This window comes from Dasypus novemcinctus, chromosome 18, assembly GCF_030445035.2.
Source record: "Dasypus novemcinctus isolate mDasNov1 chromosome 18, mDasNov1.1.hap2, whole genome shotgun sequence".
NCBI lineage: Eukaryota > Metazoa > Chordata > Mammalia > Cingulata > Dasypodidae > Dasypus > Dasypus novemcinctus.
The window spans coordinates 82,642,869-82,660,647 of record NC_080690.1 but is presented as its reverse complement, the minus strand read 5'-3'; the positions used below and the strand labels follow the sequence as shown (position 1 = coordinate 82,660,647).

The window sequence follows — 17,779 nt, the reverse complement described above, 5'->3', positions numbered from 1 at the left end:
CAATTAATCCTTTAGTAGCTGCCTTGAGTTGACCTTGATTGGCACACTTTTTTCTTTTATGGAGCCTAATACATACTAGGTATATAATATCTAAATATGTAAAGAAAAAAATGCAGGAATGCATGCACAAAAGAATAAATGAATTCAGGAATGAATACTGCCATTTTGAGCTGCAAAGGCATTGCAGTATTGCTAATAAACAAAAGCTGGAAAGCAAAGATTGAAACCAGAATTTTCTGAAACAAACCCCCAATAGTTTTCCAGACGTTGGTCTTAGATAATTTTATTTAGTTTTGTTTTCTTTCATTCTTTTCTTCATGCAATATTTTCTCAAGTCTCTATCTTGTGCCAAACATTATCCCAGGTTAGTGTAAAATGGTAAAAAAAAAAAAAAAAAAGTAACAGAATTAACATGGCCTCCCTGCCTGTGGAGAAAATCAGTGAAATAAATGAGCCTGACAATAAACAAGCAGACATAGAGAAACATAGCACAACATTAACATAATATAGCACACTGTGGTTTTAGAATCTTTTGATAATACTTCTACTGCCACTTCATGTAAGATGGTTTAACGAGGGAGTTTCATGCAAGTTACTCAGTATCCTTGGTGTAACATGATTTCAACAATAATCTAAGAAGAATACACATCCCAATTTATTGCACCAGGATCACTCAGTGACCCTGTATGACCCAGAGTCGTACTTCAGAACTCCTGGAATAATGAATGAGGCTTGTGGAGGATTTTTTTTTGAAGGGGGGTGGTGGGAAACCATGGATTAAACCCAGGAACTCATACTGATGTGGGCTATGGGTGGGAGGCTCTTTGTCTCTTCAGAGATAACCTAAGCTGTCTGTCCTGACTTGTGGGTATGGGATGGTAAGAGGCTGCAGTCCTGCCCTTGGTGACAATGGCAAAGACTCCAGTCCCAGGAGGCAATTTAGCAGTGCAAACTATATACATACCAGTCAGTCCAGGGAAACTCTGATGGTGGTGATGCTGAAGCTTAAGGGAACTTGGGAACTTGGACTTGGCCTCGAATGGGAAATATAATATAGCCTGTGCATAAATTCAAAATCATCTAATTCTGTATCCAAGTGTGCCTAGTCTCTAGAAATCCAGTTAAGTGATATGTGCTTTGAATGTTCAGAAAGGATGTAAGACTAAATGTATATTCAAGGTTGCATCCAGATGGAATGTGGGCAAGATGCTAATTCAAGCTCACCTGAAATATGGGTGATATATTCATTCAAAACCTATCTGGTACTCAGGCAAAGACTTATAGTTTCCTTGATAAAAGCACCACTTGACTCCCCACCCTGTATAAAGGTATTGGAAAATCTTGTTTGAGGCTTGGGTTTGAAACAGAAAGCTCCCAAGTCTGGCCAGCTGTCAATAAATCATTTTTCCTTCTCAAAACCATTCCTGAGTCCTGGCCTTTCTATAAGTAAGTAATTGAACCTCTCTCAAATTCTACAACAATACATGGGAGTTAGGCATTCAACCACTGAGCTACATCTGCTCCCCATGTGGTGTTTTGATTGGGAAAGCCATGTCATGCATAGATGATATCATGATTAGAAACACAACTGGGTTTCATATGTGAGGAGAAAGCCATATTTCCTCTGAAATATAGGTTCTGATTTATAAACTACAAATGGGCAACTCAATGTTGGGGTGAGACCATGGTCATGTTACTAATGAAGGCAGTATTTTTGGAGCCACACAACAGAGATTACTTAGTGTCAAATACTATATTGTGGAATAAGGTTGTCTAATATGCTCATGTTAATGAACCTCATATTAAACTGGTCCCTAAAACATGGGCATTCAGAATGCCTGAGAAGGTCAGAGGGTCATTGCGCTTGTTCAATCACCTTGGCTTTGGAACTGAAGAATGACCTGGGGAAGAACTGAAAGGGCAGGTGGGAGGTATAGAAGTATGGGCCTTTTTCAGATGTACATTTCCTTATTTCTTCATATCCATCCACATTTCCTAGCCCCGGTGAGAAATCTCAGGTTGTTGTAGAATTTGAGAGAGGTTCAATAATTTGAGTATAGAAAGGCCAGGATTCAGGAATGATTTTGAGAAGGAAAAATGGTTTATTGATGGACGGCCAGACTCAGGAGCTTTCTGTTTCAATACCCAGCCAGGAACAAGATTTTTGAGTCCCTTTTATACAGAGTTTAGGAAAGGCCAAATGGTCCTTTTGTTTCAGTTCTCAATAGGCTTGAATTAGCATATATATCTTCCACATCTTAGGTAAGATTTTAGCATGGGCCTCAGACATTCTAGATAAGCTTTTAGCATATTTGGTTTGCATTTCCCCTGAATACTTAAATTTTTTAGACCTTGCATTGTTAAACTGTTTCCTGGGACTGGAGTCCTTGCCATGGTCACCAAGGGCAAGACTGCAGCCTTTTTATCATCTCACACCCTCAAGTCACAGATAGTTTAGGTTATCTCTGAAGAGACAAAGAGCCTCCCACCCATAGCCCACATCATTTCCCCCCTTTGCCAAAGTTTAACTTGCTAAGCTTTGGCATAATTATTTTGGAGCTATGAGGTGGATGGCTGTTTGTTGTTTTGATTGATTATTTATCAATCTTTAGTGTAGCATCCAGGACTGTTTTTAGAAGTTTAGAAGTTTTTATTCTGGACAGCAGAATCCTGGGGCAGGGCACCCCTGCAGACATCCTGGGGCCACTGGTGCTCACGTGGATTTCCAGTCAGGTTCCAGATCCATCTATTAATTTTGTTTTACGCTTAAAGAGTTTACACCTTTAATCTAAAAGGGATGCTGAAGGGAGATGATCTCTTTTCTGTAACTGCTTCCTGCTGGCCATGGGCTGTAGTCATTGCCTAACAAGGTGTAAACTTCTTATTTTAACTGGAGGAAGATGGATCCGGCATTCTGTACCAAGTTGGATGAAGTTTTCATATGGTTAATAAGATGTTCACTCTGAAAGAAACAAACTTAATTAAAAATTTGGAATACCCATTTTTAAAAGAGGACATTGGATTACAGAGGTAGACAAGGTTAGGTGCCTATAAAGATGGCACTCCTTAAAAGCTGGTGGGAACAGCATATATATATATATATATATATATATATTCTTTTTTAAGTTATTTATCTTTGGAGAGAAATTGCAACAGACACTTAGCTTTGTCTGAAGACACATTCCAAGCTGTTAGATGATTGGCACTCATTCGCTCTGTCAGATGCTCCTGGTGAACTGGCACTCCTTGGGTAACTGACTTCATTCAGGATTAGAACACTAAGTTGGAAATTCTCTTAGTTTTCAGCTGTGGGAGTGATCAGAACTACAGAATAAAAGTTTTTTACACCTTGGTTTTAACTGTACAATTTCTAGCAATTTTGACTTGTTCAATAGGTGACTCACCATCAGCAAGCAAGCCTCACCAGAATATAGCAAGTTGACTGAGCCTGACTGAGACTGCCATCCCATTCTACAGACATGTTTATTAACTGTTTAGAAAATGAATTCACTAGGAATTTAACATGTCTAATATACTTTTGCACTTGATCCAAAACAGAAAAGATAACATTATAATTATTAGGCATACATTTAGCACAGGATAAGAGTACAGCACTTAATATTAATTAATGAATTATTACTTAATGCAAAGGATTTAGAGTTGCAATTAATAGTTTTAAGTTTCAGGTTTGTAATACTTTAAATGTTATCTCTCCATGAGAGCAGGCCATAATGCCAATTGTGTTTAAGTTTCACTTACAGTACCCTGGTATCATGGCTCCACTTAGCATATTCTTCAATGCAGTGAGCAAGTCGCAGCATCCTTGAACTTAGAGAGATTTTCCAGTATTCTACTAGCCTGGTGCATAGTGCTCTCTGGCACTATGGAACAGTGCCAGTCTGGAGGCGATGTCCATTGTACACTTGGCTGTACCAACTCATTATTGGCTGCTGCAGGAGCTTGAAACTGCAATGTAGTTTCCATCAACTTCAGGAGCAGAACCAGAGGCTGATATAGCAAGTATTTTTAATTGAGGGGTCAGTAACCAGCCTAGCCAATAACTCACATGGAGAGGCCACCTGTAATGTATTCAAGGCCTGGTTTGAATGCACAAGAGTTTGACAATGTTAAAGTTTATTCCTTGTTTTATATATATTTTAAACAATTTAATGCAACACATATATCAAATGACTGTTTACTTACACAATTTTACTATGAAGATGACAGTAGGTACTTTAGTAATAGAGGAAAAAATTATTTTTCATTGTTAAAATGAAAACAGAAGATTTCCAATAGAATCAAGATAACTTTTTATTACCATTTACTTAAATATGTACTTTGTGGTGGCCTTCAGACAGGTTTTATTATCACGAAGTTATTTTTGCTACCAATACCAATCTAAGTTTTTAGTTAACAATGACTTCTAGAACTAGAACTATTTAAACATTTTCAGTTTGGAAGATGTTTTACAAACCCTTTATAATTGACTATAACTACATTGACTAGCCACCTCATGTTTAAATAAACTTATTAAATTACAATTATAACCGAAGAAATTTACTGTATTTATTTAAGAGAGCATATCTACAATCTTTTTCCTTTAGCCTAATTTCACCAATGTGAACTTAAATATTTTTCATTACTCTAAAGATATCATACATATGTTAATTTAGTTTATAAATTAACTATGGGAGATTACACTCAAGTTAAATAAAATCGAAACCATTATAGTTTATGCAAGGAATATTCTCTTTTTTCCCTTACAGGAAGCTAAAAACTTCTTTTCCTTGTTAAGTTATGAAAATGAGTAACTTAAAAGCATACTGACTACCAGGTTTTAAAACACATTACACAATTACTTAATTTGTTTAATCATAATCCAGGAAAGATCTCTCCATAGTTTTTATGGACTTTTCTTTATTTACTGAAATTTGTTAATAGAGCCACTAATTACTTTTATTTTGTTGGAAAGAAATCTTCTGGAAGAAAATAAGGCTCACCAGATTGTGGAGAAGAAAAGAATTTATTCTCAATCTTGCAAGAAGGGGCGCAGGCCAGATATGGCTGGCACCCCGAACAAAGAAAAATGACACAATTTATACCCCTAATGCCTAGCATGCAAGCTCCTCCTCTGTTTCTCCATAGTTTGGATACTTCAGAAGTTACAGCTTATCTGAGAAGACCTAACTTTCCCGTGCAAACGTTTGTGATTTAACTGCTTCCTCTATCACATTCTAACCATTTTAGTTTTTACCTGCCCCCCTTTGTTAAATAAGGAATAGAATTTAGTGCTGAAATGGCACTGACCTAGATCCTTCTTGGGCATCCTTTCACTGCCCATAGGACTGGCCTAAGCTGGTCTCCTCCACTGCTGTCCAACCCAGGAGAGGGAGACTGAGGCAGCAGGCTGCCAGATTACACCAATCAACTTTTTTTTTCCTTTATGTGAAAACTAACCTACTCTTTGTTTGTTTTTTTTTTAATATTTTATGGCTGACAAAAGGCTTAAACTGGGAAATTACAGGGCAAACTGATTCTTAATTCCCTAGCCTAGTAGATAGGTTTAATCTGCCACACCTAGTCTTGCCTTTAAAGCTCTTGTAAAGAGGAGGCCCTTTCCCTATTGTTTCTATAATCAGATTTCTATATGACTTTTTCATCCTGCTTAGTTTAATTTGGGCTTTAAGAATATTTACATATATAACTGCATATTTAATTTTTAACAATTTGAATAGAGCTCTTTTAAGAATTTTCATTTGCTAATTTGATATTATTCTGATGTATGAAGACATACACTGAGCAAATGGGCAGACGCAAAGAGTTAGACACAGAAACACAATTCATTGATGTTACTTATAATTTGCATTATTTTATATACTGTTTAGCCTAATTTGGGGCCCAGAAATATATATTACTTATATAACTGCATATTTAACCTCAATAATTTGAGTAAATAGGCAGACATGTATAGTTTGACAGAAAAACATAACTTTAGTTACTTTAAACTTCTAATTTTTACAAAACAAGTGTGACTGCAAAACATTTAAAGACTCCTGAAACTTTTCTTAATTAGCACTATGACTGTGCAGTTTCACATTATGACCATGCAGTTTTACACAAGAATTTTCTTTCTTTTTTTTTGAAATCACAATCGTTAAATTTATTTGGAAGGGTAAGTGGTCCTGAATAGCCAGAAACATCATAAAAAGGAAAAGTGAACCCTCATCTTCAGACTTTAAATCATATTACCTAGCTATAGTGGTAAAAACAGCATGGTACTAGCCTAAAGACAGGCAAAATAGACCAATGGAACCAAATTTATGGTTCGGAAACAATTTATGGTCAAGTGATTTTTTTTTCCAAATTCTACTCAATTTATTCATTTTTTAAAAAGATATTACATTAAAATATATATATATGAGGTCCCCATTCACCCCCACCACCCCCACCCCACCACTCCCCCCACAGTACACTCTCCCCCATCATCATATCACATCCATTGCGTCTGGTGAGTACATCTCCGGGCATCGCTGCAACCCATGTCCCGTGTTCCACACCATAGCCTGCACCTTCCCACATTCCATCCAGTGGGCCATGGAAGGACATACAACATCTGGCAATTGTCCCTGGGGCACCACCCAGGACAACTCCAAGTCCCAAGAATGCCTCTACATCTCTTCTCTTCCTCCCATTCCCCACACCCAGCAGCCACCATGGCCACTTTTTACACATCAATGCCACATTTTCTCAATTATTAACCACAATAGTTCATGAATAGAATATCATTAAGTCCACTCTGATCCTTACTGTATTCCTCCTTCCTGTGGATCTTGGCTTGGTTGAGTCCATTCCACATCTATGTCAAGAGGGGGTTTAGATTCCACATGGATATTGGATGCAATCCCCTGCTTTCAGTTGTAGGCACTCTAGGCTCCATGGTGTGGTGGTTGACATTCTTCAACTCCATGTTAGCTGAGGGGAGTAAGTCCAATAAATCAGTGCGTAGGAGCTGAAGTCTGTTGAGGCTCAGGGCGTGGCTATCATATTGTCAGTCCAGAGATTCAGATTCTCTAGATATATCTTAAGCCCCAGCACCAACTACAATTCCAGTAAAGTAGCATGAAAGTCTTGTGAAAAGAGATCCCATCTGAGTCCAGCTCCATCACACAGAAACACCAGCACCAAAGAAGAGCCAACTGGCATGGCAGTGAACCCCATCTGTCATGACCATAGAAACTGTGGGTCTCTTTAGCCCTCAAAAGGACCAATATCTGGGGTTGTATCTACTTTATCTGTCTCTGAGACTCCGCTCAGGTGTGCATAAGGGCAATCCTTCTGACAACCTCCAGACTCTTTATTTAGAAACTCATAGCCATATGAACTCATTTGTCTTTTCCATTTCCCCCTTACTTTAGGTCAAACAGCATTTTTAACTCCTGTTATTATATGTAGACAGGGATATTCTGCTGGTCCGCATTGAACCTTTAATTTGTCATTTTCTAGTTATGTTATCAGCTGGTACTTGGTAGTGATCCCTCAGTGTTGATTGTAACCAAAATGTTCTCAATGCCTTAGCACCATTTTGTTTCAGAACTTTATATTTTACTTTGAAATTAGCAGAATTTTGGATAAGCAACAGGATTAATTTTATATATATTTACTGAGGCTATTTGAAGCCTCAGGGAGACAGGCTGGTTTCTCTCATGAATTGCCACTCTTAGGAACACTGACCATCAAGGCAGGAGACTTCTCCCCCTCACCCCCCCCCTTTTTTTTTTTTTGGAGATAATAAAACTCCAGTGGTCATTTAACCTTATTCCATCAGGCAGCAATTTATTTAGTTTACACCTGAATTCATGAGAGAATGGGTTACTAATACCAGGACAGGAGACAGTTATGTCCCAGCTCTTCTCTGGCCTGTAGGGGCAGAAGCTATTATGAAAAAACATAGGCAAAGGCAAGGGGTGAGGTTAGGCTTGAAGTAACCATAAACAAAGGAAAGGTTAGTATAGAATTTACACTTAAATAATAGTTTAAGGCTAAATTCACTCAGCTATAATTTCACTTATTATCTTTCCACTGTTTATAAATATAAATGCATTTATAAAAGATTTTAACTCAGTTACAGTTTTTATTAATTTTATTAGTTTACTAATTAATTGTTAATTTTATAACACCTTTAAACACCTTTTATTCGACTTATAACATATTAAATGAACTTAACCATTACTTTAATTTTTAAAAGAATAAATCTCTTGCAGTTAGTTTGAAATAAAAAGCTACTTTTCAGGAATTGATTTCTAGAACATAATGTTCTTTTAAAAGAGGTAAGACTCCTTCAAACACTGAGGAAATGATGAGGTTAAAGCACAAGAAGCTATTTTGATAACAGATTTTCTTTGTATACTGATCTTACTCAATTTTAATCGTAAAATTTTCCTTCCACAAACCTTCTACACTTTGAGTATTCATTCAGGTTTTGTCCCACACTCTACTCTTTCCAATAATCAATCATTTTATCTTAGGACAAAATCATCTTCTGTTTCCTTAAGAATAAAAACACATTCCATATATCCCACATACTAAGTTACCAGGCAAACTTCTTACAACATATAATTGCCAATAATATTAAACAAGCTTGTTAAAATAATGAATTTTTCTTCACTATAAATACTTAGTAGCATGTAATACCAGAAAGAGTTTTTTTGGAAGCATGTTGGCAGGGAAGGCTGGCTGCTGACAAATTTTCTTGTTATAAAATTACTTTTTATTATTATTATTATCAATTCAGTTTTTGTTTAATAATGACTTTCTGCAATTAGCCATTTAAATACCTTAATTTAAACAATGCTTTGTAAAACTTTTATAATTATTTATACCTTTAAGACAAATTTTACCTTCACAGAACACATTCTCTTACTTAAAGTTACTACAATACCTTCTAAGAACTGGGCAGAATGAAAACGTATTTTGGCTTTGACACCCTATGGAGGGAACTTTACTGCATTTATTCTGATTCTGCTTTCCACCCCCTTCACTTCCTCCCCTTCCAGGCAGTCGGGTACACAACAATCAAACAGGAATGTGGCTTATGAATAGAAGGTGTGGACTCACTGGAAAGGGGCAAGCTGCTCCCCCCTTTCCAGCTTTCAGCCAAAATGGGCAGACAGAACCTACTCAAATTTGGCAACTCTCCCAGGGACCCAGCCAACCTGACTGGGGCATCCCCAACAAATTTGGGTGCATGGCGCAGACACAGATGGCCTCCAAGCCCCAGCAAAGGGGCAGACCAGAGACAAGACAGCAGAGCATGCACAAACATCTAGACTCCACAAACATCCAGACTCCTCAGTTTTGCCCCATAATCATTTCACCCCCTTGCCAATGGCAAGGGAGAGCTCCAGCTCATCTGAATTCTTCTTTACATAACCACACAACTCCAACACTAGCATTGAACTGACACAGACAGAAGCACAAAGGCCACTAAACTGAACCACAAGTTCTATATATATATTTTCAGCATGGATGCCCCCAGAGCCATCACAAAACTTAGAACACTTAACATTTGGTATGAAGTGAATTCATTCACAATTTAGTACCTTAACAAAAGATTTCAGCTAGACTTTTACCACTGTTTAATTTTACACCCAGACCAAGCTCCACTAGAAAAGCCAATCCATTTTCCTGTAACCAAGTTTTTTTTTAATCTAGACCAATTTCCAGGACATTAGGACTTGAATCTATAAACAGCCCTTTTTATTAAAATCAAGCCTCCACTCCTTTAGTGGATATAAGACCAGTACCAGATTCTAACATGCAGTTAGACAAACCTGAAACACCAGGGCTTTTTCCCAGGTTTTCTCCAGGACATTAGGACTCAAACCTATAAACAGTCCTTCCTACTAAAATCAAGACTCCACTCCTTCAGTGGATGTGAGACAAGTGCCAGCTTTTAACATGCAGTTAGACAAACCTAAAACACCAGGGCTTTTCCCCAGTTTTTCTCCTTTCCCCAGGCCTAGAGAGAATGGCTTCCCCCCAATTTTCTGGGGCTACTAGGGTTCTCTCGGGAGGTGATCAGCCTCCCCTTCCTAGCAATTAAAGCTAGGGCTTTCCAGACTGTGCTCATGTGGGGAGTCTTACCTTCTTCCATGTTCGGTGTTCTTTTTCGTTCCCACAATCTTTCTCTTCAGACCTTCCATTGCCCTCGATTTTTATTGGGAAGATTCCGGTGGAGCCCACATCTTTTCTGGATTAAATTTAATCCAGGGGTGCCCAAATTTGGGGTTCACCCGAGTCCTCCCGGCTTCCTCAGGGATTTGGAAGGAGCAGCAAAGTGCTACTGTCTCTGGGCTTCATTTGCTGTCCTCTCAGAGTCGCCAAAAATGTTGTGAAATTTGAGAGAGGTTCAATTATTTGAGTATAGAGAGGTCAGGACTCAGAAATGATTTTGAGAAGGAAAAATGGTTTATTGATGGACTGCTGGACTCAGAAACTTTCTGTTTCAATCCCCAGCCCTGAACAAGATTTTTGAGTCCCTTTTATACAGAGAGGAAAGGCCAAATGGTCCTTCTGTTTCAGTTCTCAATAGGCTTGAATTAGCATATATATCTTTCACATTTTAGGTAAGTTTTTAGCATGGACCTCAGGCATTCTAGATAAGCTTTTAGCATATTTGGTTTGCATTTTCCCTGAATACTTAAAGTTTATAGACCTTGCATTGTTAAACTGTTTCCTGGGACTGGAGTCCTTGCCATGGTCACCAAGGGCAGGACTGCAGCCTTTTATCATCCCACACCCACAAGTCACAGATAGTTTAGGTTATCTCTGAAGAGACAAAGAACCTCTCACCCATAGCCCACATCAAGTTGACCACAGACTGGACCCAGCTGGGGTCTCCTCTAGAATGAATCAGGCTGATGATCTCCAACAACCAATTGGTTCCTAGATAGAGAAAAAAAAGTGGTGTCTATGACAACCTGACTTTTGGCCCTGCCACCACATCTTAAAGGCACTTTATTTTTTTCCCACTGCTGATGACCAGGCCCATAAATCCAATTATGTTCATGCTCCTCATTTTCCTTCCTCATCAGTGTTCAGTCAAATCTTTACACTTGAAACACCTTGCTTGGCATCCCCTGCCCCCACTGCTCCCTCTTCTTTGCTACCTCCTCCTCAGATACACATCACTTGCTCCTTAACCAGTTTATCATATTCCATATCCACAGCTGGGGTGAGTTTGAATCTGATGATTTTAGAGTTGATGGAGAAAAACAATTGACCATTAGGTGAATGTAACACAAGAGTTATACTCCTGGTCACTGCTCAACAGTTTTTTGCAAGGGTCAAACTCCTGCAGCCAGAAGCTTCTGGAGGCCAGCCCCACTGCAAAGAGTGCTCCCACCCTCCTAGGGGACAGTAGAAGAGAAGGGGTCTGCTGACCTAGTCATAGGGAGCCCTGTGGGGATTAGTGGGCAGGAAACTTTCCGCCTTAGATGTGCAGGTTTTACTTTATCCCAAAGGCTCTAAATTACTTGTTTGGGTTGTTTGTAGAAGAATGTAAATTTGGCACCAGCAGCCTTTTGAAAACCGCTGATCCCTTAGGTGGTTAGGGCTGCAGGTTATCCCTGTGAACACATCCAGCCTCACCATTTTGCTGTCCTCCCCATCCTCCATGGGACAATGGTCTCTAGCTTTACAATTCCTTGAATATGCATCTTTTTTCTCTATGCATTTCTACACACACCTTTCCCCCCCCCTTCATTTAGCAATCTAACATTCATTCTTGAAATCTCAGGGTAGAAATACTTCACTAACTCTCCCCCTCAAAGCACACCCTTGTGATCACAAGAATTGACTTTAGGATTCTCTCCAGCAAGGCCCCGTATGATTTGTCAGGTCCTTTGGATTACAGGGGCCTCTCTGCCCTTGGCATCAACAGGATGCCCCTCTGATCAGCAACAGCCAATGGGGAGAAGAGACCAGGCACTGGTGACATCAGCCCCCAGCCTTCCTCAGTTTAGGATCCTGCTTCCTTACTTGACTTTGGGTAAGAAAGTGTAATGACATCTTCATCCTTCACCACAAATTCATCCCACAAAAACTCCAGGTTTTCAATGGAGAGTGTAGGGAAAAGAATCCCATCTACCCACATATAATCAGCACTCATCCTGAATGCCTACTGCACAGCCTTCTGGCAGCTCAGGCATCAGCAGTCCTGGAAGCAGCTGCTGGCCTTTTCCCAGAGCTGAGGGAACTGAGCCTTTATGAAAGTGAGAAATTGGCACAGACCAATCTGCAACCTGCTGCGTTTGCCTTGCTGGGCTCCAGCCATGGAAATATCAAGGGTGACAGGAAATGGCTCTCTAATGACAGCTTGAAGAATGATTAGCTAACAAAGTAGTTTCAGAGGATGCATGTGTTGTGTTGAAAATAAAGCAAAGAGAACAAAAAAGGTGGTACAGACAAGTTTATTGATCTAAAGTTGCATTCACACAGGAGCAGCACCTACAGAATACTCTGTTAAAGGGGTGAGCTGGGGAGCAGCTTATATGGCTCCTTGAAACAAAGGGAAAGGGGAGGGAGAAAGGGGGCATGGTTACCTTGGGGGCCATAGCACTGTTTGAGCGGGTGTCTTTGATTGTTTATTAGGAATCAGGATGTTGATGCATGATTGTGGCTATTTGGTGAGGACCAGCAGACTTTGATGATGTTGGCTTGAAGTCTTTTCTTTTAAAGGTTTATTTTCTTTCTTTCTTTCTGTCCACCCTGCCCCCATATGTGCTCACTGTCTGCTCTGTGTCTGCTCATTATGTGCTCATCTTTCTTTAAGTAGTCAACAGCAACCAATCCTGGGAATGTCCATGTGGGAGGGAGGCACCTAATCACTTAAACCACCAACACTCCCAACTTGTTGCATCTCTCATTGTGTTTTCCTCCTTGTGTCTCTACAGTGCATCATCTTGTTGCTCCAGCTTGCTGTCTTGAGCACCTTTTATAGGATGCAATGGGAACCAAACCCTAAACCTCCCATGTGGTAGGCAGGCACACAACTGTTTGAGCCACATTCACTTCCCATTGGTCTCCTTGTTACAGTTCTTTCTCCCAGGCTGGGACAGGGGTTTTTATCAGCATCATAAAGGATCATTGATTTGTCAGCCTGCTTCAGTTCACCTTTGTTTCTTCTTCATAATTTCCTGTATAAAATGGAAGCTCAAGCAAATCAAGGTGGATAGTAAAATCATTGATCATCCCAACTTCACATTCCCTCCTTTTGGTTGAGGGAGTCCTTTGAGTCCCTGAAGACCAGGTAACACTGGTCTGGGGCTTTTTGTAGTCTGATTCTCTAAACCAGGGGTTCTTAAACTTTTTTCTCCCATGGACCCCTTTTCCAGTCAGGTGAAAACCTCAGACCCCTTACTAAGTCCATGCTGCACTGTGTATTATTTAATAAACATATCACACTTGCACTGACACATCCCAACAAAAGAGTTTTATTGAATTTCAGTTCAAGCTCACAGATCCCTGGTTAAGGATCCCTGCTCTAAAACTACATGGGACAGGAGAAAAAGTCTGGTGACCTTGAGGTGCTGTGCAGTGAAGGATAAAAACAGGTTGAACAGAAGGATGATGACCAGCATCATCAGTGGCGAGATGAGGGCAAACACCAAGGGGCATTAGGTAGGACCCCCATCCTTGCTTCCCAGTTCCTTGGTTGCCATGAAGCCAATTGGCTTGTTTTGAGATTTCCTGGATGTTCCACTGTTAATATTTTGGTCTATTTGAAGCAGGCTAGGTAGGGAATCAATAGATGGAACTGAAACCTGGCAAAAAGTCCACATGTGACCCGGACCGCCCGCAGCCCGGGCCAACACCGGGGGAATCTAGAACAAGCAAATGACGCAAAGACAGGGACAAGAGACATGAAGAATGGAGACAAGACAGGTTTCTGATCAAGTCCTATTTATTGAGGGTCAGTCAGGGGTATTTATAACCAGGAAGGAAGGAGGTAGTGCATACTGACAACAACGCATGTGTCAGTAAGTGATTGAGTAACTAGATTTTCAGTTTTTGCACCACACGCATGCGCAGATGGTTGTTTGGCAGTGTTTACGGAAAAACTTTTGCGCACTTTAGGGTGTGCCCAATCGGAGCCTGGGGGAGTGGCATAAGGATAAATAGAAACTTAACTTACTTCAGTGAGGATGGGGGAATAGAAACCTAACTGGGTTAGTATCTAAGATGGCGTTCGGTAACAAGATGGCCAATACAATACTAGTGCCAGAGACAGCTTCCCACACACATGGGCATTGATATCCCCTCAATGGTTGCTAGAAAACCCCTGTGAGATTCTACCATAAACACTGAGTCTTCCTCAGCAAGCCAGGAGAAACCCTAGATCTTATCCAGGGGCTTCATCATTAGGCCTTCCTGAGGGGATTGACGGGTGTGAGAATTGATCAAAACAGCAAACATCTAGAACACTTCCTAGAGACTTGGTTAATCTATTCATGAAGTCAGCTGGATTTTTATCAGGTTTCTGTGAGATTTTTAAAATTTTATCATAATTAATTGCCTTAAGAGCAGCCTTTTTATGCTTTCTATTATGCAGGTTAAGAAATGGGCTCTACGAGCAAGGTCTGTGGAGTCTGGTTGGTAATCTTAGGAGGGGTTAGTGGTGGGAACTGCAGTGGGACCCACTGGATGCCTATTGGGATCCTGGGTATGCATGGAGTCTGCGAAAGTAGTAACTGCAGCCCAAATGCATTTGTTTTTTTCTGGAGTTGTGGAGGAGATAACGATAACGTACGTGCCCTGATATGTGACGTCATATGCGTAACCTGTGGGGAAGCGCCATGCCCTTGGACATGTAGGTTTATGGGGGATGGGGTTAGCCTTTTCACGGTGCATATCAAGGGAAGCTGAACTACAGCTTGTTAATTATTGCAAGTCTCTAACACCTACTCATGTTACAAAGCATTTTTTAACTATTTTCATGAGTAAACCTATATATTGTTAAAATCCCTACAGCCTTTTTATATTTAAGTAACTGTGACCAAGAAAGGTGACTAGTCCCCAGGGGCTTGCAGAGGGCATTGCAACCAGCCAGCCAACAGCCCTGAGTAATTGCTGTTGAAGGGGTGAAAGAGGGAAGGAGGGTTGTCTTTCAGACTCTCTTCTCTGCTGAAGTTTCCTACCCCCTCTCTTTCTCTCCCTCTCTCCCTCTCTTTCCCTTTCCCTCTTTCTCCCTTTCTTTGTCTCCCTCTTTGTCTCTCTCTCTCCATATCCATCTTCCTGTCCCTCTCCCTTTCCCTCTCTACCTCTCTACCCCCTCACCCTCCCTCCTGCCCTCTCTCCCTCTCTCATGTTTTCAGGAAAGAACCACATTCACATGGAGAGGAGCTGGCCTACAACTAGGTTTTTGACCTTGAGGAGTTTAGAAAAAATTACCTATCAGTGTGGCTGATGGAAAGATGAGATGGGGAGTCTCAAGGTCCAATGGGATTTTTGTTGCAAATGTGGGGAGGAGAGATTTTGCCTATTTTTGTGAAAGCATAAGGGAGAGTCATTTGCATTTAAGCTTCTAGCATTAAAAGTTCCTCAAGGATTATTGTTTCCTAAATATTCCTTCTTTTTCAAATTTATTATCTTGTGATAATACCCAGGTGTTGAAATCTCTTCAAATAATCAGTTTACCTCACAATAATCTCCTACCTCAATCCTCTCTCTTCATCCCATTGAGAAATAGTAATGAAATAGGATTTCTTCTTCTGACATGATGGAGAATCGGTTACTAAACTAATCCTCCTGCCACAGAAAACTATAAAACTAAGTACAGTATTTAAGGCAACAGTTTTGAGGCAGTTGCCAAGAGGCTGAGCAGGTTTGTATTCACAGGAGCAGGGAACTAACAAATTGGGAGCCATGGACTCCCCATTCTCTGTTGGGGACAATTTCTCAAATGCAGTGGAAGGAGCTGCCATGTGAACTCAGTCATGCTGAGGCAGGGTGGCAGAGGTCATGGCTTGGGGCCAATGGAGTGTCTGAAATGGACAGGATGGGACCCCAGAAAGGGGGCCAGTGTAGAGAGATGGAGCCTGAAATGTCTGCCAGCACACCCTGTAAACTGAGGCACACAGCTGGGCTCCAGGCATGTCACAAGGTCGCTGGACACTCACCAAGATGGCAGCTCCCCTTAAATCATTAACACCCCTGCATACAGGGAGGCACCCAGGCAGCCAGAGAAAGACACTAACATTTAATATTTTGTACAGTGTGAAAAAGGTGAGAATCCCCCCTGGCTTCTTATCAGAAAAAAATATAGGCCTGAGGAAAGCTGAGAGCAGGCTTTAAAGTGCCGGAAGCAAAAAAAACCAAAACAAAACACAGGCATGCATGCACAACTATTAGCCTTGAATCATTTATCCATGAAAGCTTAGAATTAATTCCTAGCAGCTCTACCCTACCCTAAAACATGCTTGGGGAGTGGGGCACATGGGAACCTCCTATATATTTTTTAAGGTAACATTTTGTGTGATCTCTGGGTCTTTTAAAAATCAATAAAAAAGATATTTTAAAAAATGCTAAACCAAGTCTCTCAGGATGAGTGAAAATGGTAACGCATCTCTAGGAAAGAATAAAGAGCCTCAGAAACAGTAACTGAGTAAATATAAAAGATAATATTTTCCCTCCTGTAATTCACTTAAAAGGCAGATAACTTTTTACAGCAAATTAGCTGCATAGTGAAGAAGTCTTTAGCATCTGTCATCTCAGGGGCACATGGTGATATGGGCTATGTGTGGAGGGCTGCATATTTTTTCATGAATAGCCTGGGCTGTGTACATCAAACAATAAGAACTGCAGCCCCATCTTTCATAACCATGCCAACCAATCCAGTCCTGGAAAGTCAGTTAAGTAATATAGGTTCTATAGACTTCAGATATTCAGGGAGAATGCAAAGTAAATATGTTAATTCAAGCTTATTGGGAATGTGGGAAATATGTGTTAATTCAAGTTTATCTAGTACTCAAACAAAGCAGCATTTCACTCCCAACTCCTATTCCTCTGTATAAAAGGAACTCAGAAATCCTATTCAGGGCTTGGGTTTTTGAACAGAAAAATTCCCAAGCCTGACCAGAGGTTAATAAATTTCCCTTCCCAAAATTATTACTGAGTCCTGCCATTCCATATGGGTTCACTGAATCTCTCTGCTGCCACAACAATGGCACAGCTGCTACACTCCACCTCATTATGTCCCCAGGTTGTTCCCACCTCAGAAGATCCCAAGCTCCAGTCACACCAGTTCAACACCCCAGCTTTCCCTTGCTCAGAGCCTAAATGAAGGACCAAAGCCTCATCCATACTCCACCTGCAAACCCCTGCTCTCCTGGGGAGGCCCAAAACCTTCCTTATATTTCCCTCCCTGCCTCAACCTCTAAATATCTTTATGATGTTTTTAAAAATAGGTCTTATTTCTTGAGCATGCGCTGGGTTCAGATACAATGCCAGGCAATCACTAAGCAGTATTATTGCTATGGAGTATCTAATTAAAGGTCTACCCATTGTCTTTTTCCAATTAATCCTTTAGTAGCTGCCTTGAGTTGACCTTGATTGGCACACTTTTTTCTTTTATGGAGCCTAATACATACTAGGTATATAATATCTAAATATGTAAAGAAAAAAATGCAGGAATGCATGCACAAAAGAATAAATGAATTCAGGAATGAATACTGCCATTTTGAGCTGCAAAGGCATTGCAGTATTGCTAATAAACAAAAGC

The 17,779-nt window shown here is 40.3% G+C and overlaps 1 long non-coding RNA gene across 1 annotated transcript; it reads right to left on the bottom strand.

The window, feature by feature from the left end:
* Positions 1–267: 267 nt before the first annotated feature.
* On the bottom strand, positions 268–10,875 carry LOC131274415 (uncharacterized). Its single transcript, XR_009181687.1, has 2 exons — positions 10,144–10,875; positions 268–6,972 (listed from the first exon to the last, which is right to left on the bottom strand). It is a non-coding gene; the product is annotated as an uncharacterized lncRNA (long non-coding RNA).
* Between the last annotated feature and the right edge of the window lie 6,904 nt (positions 10,876–17,779).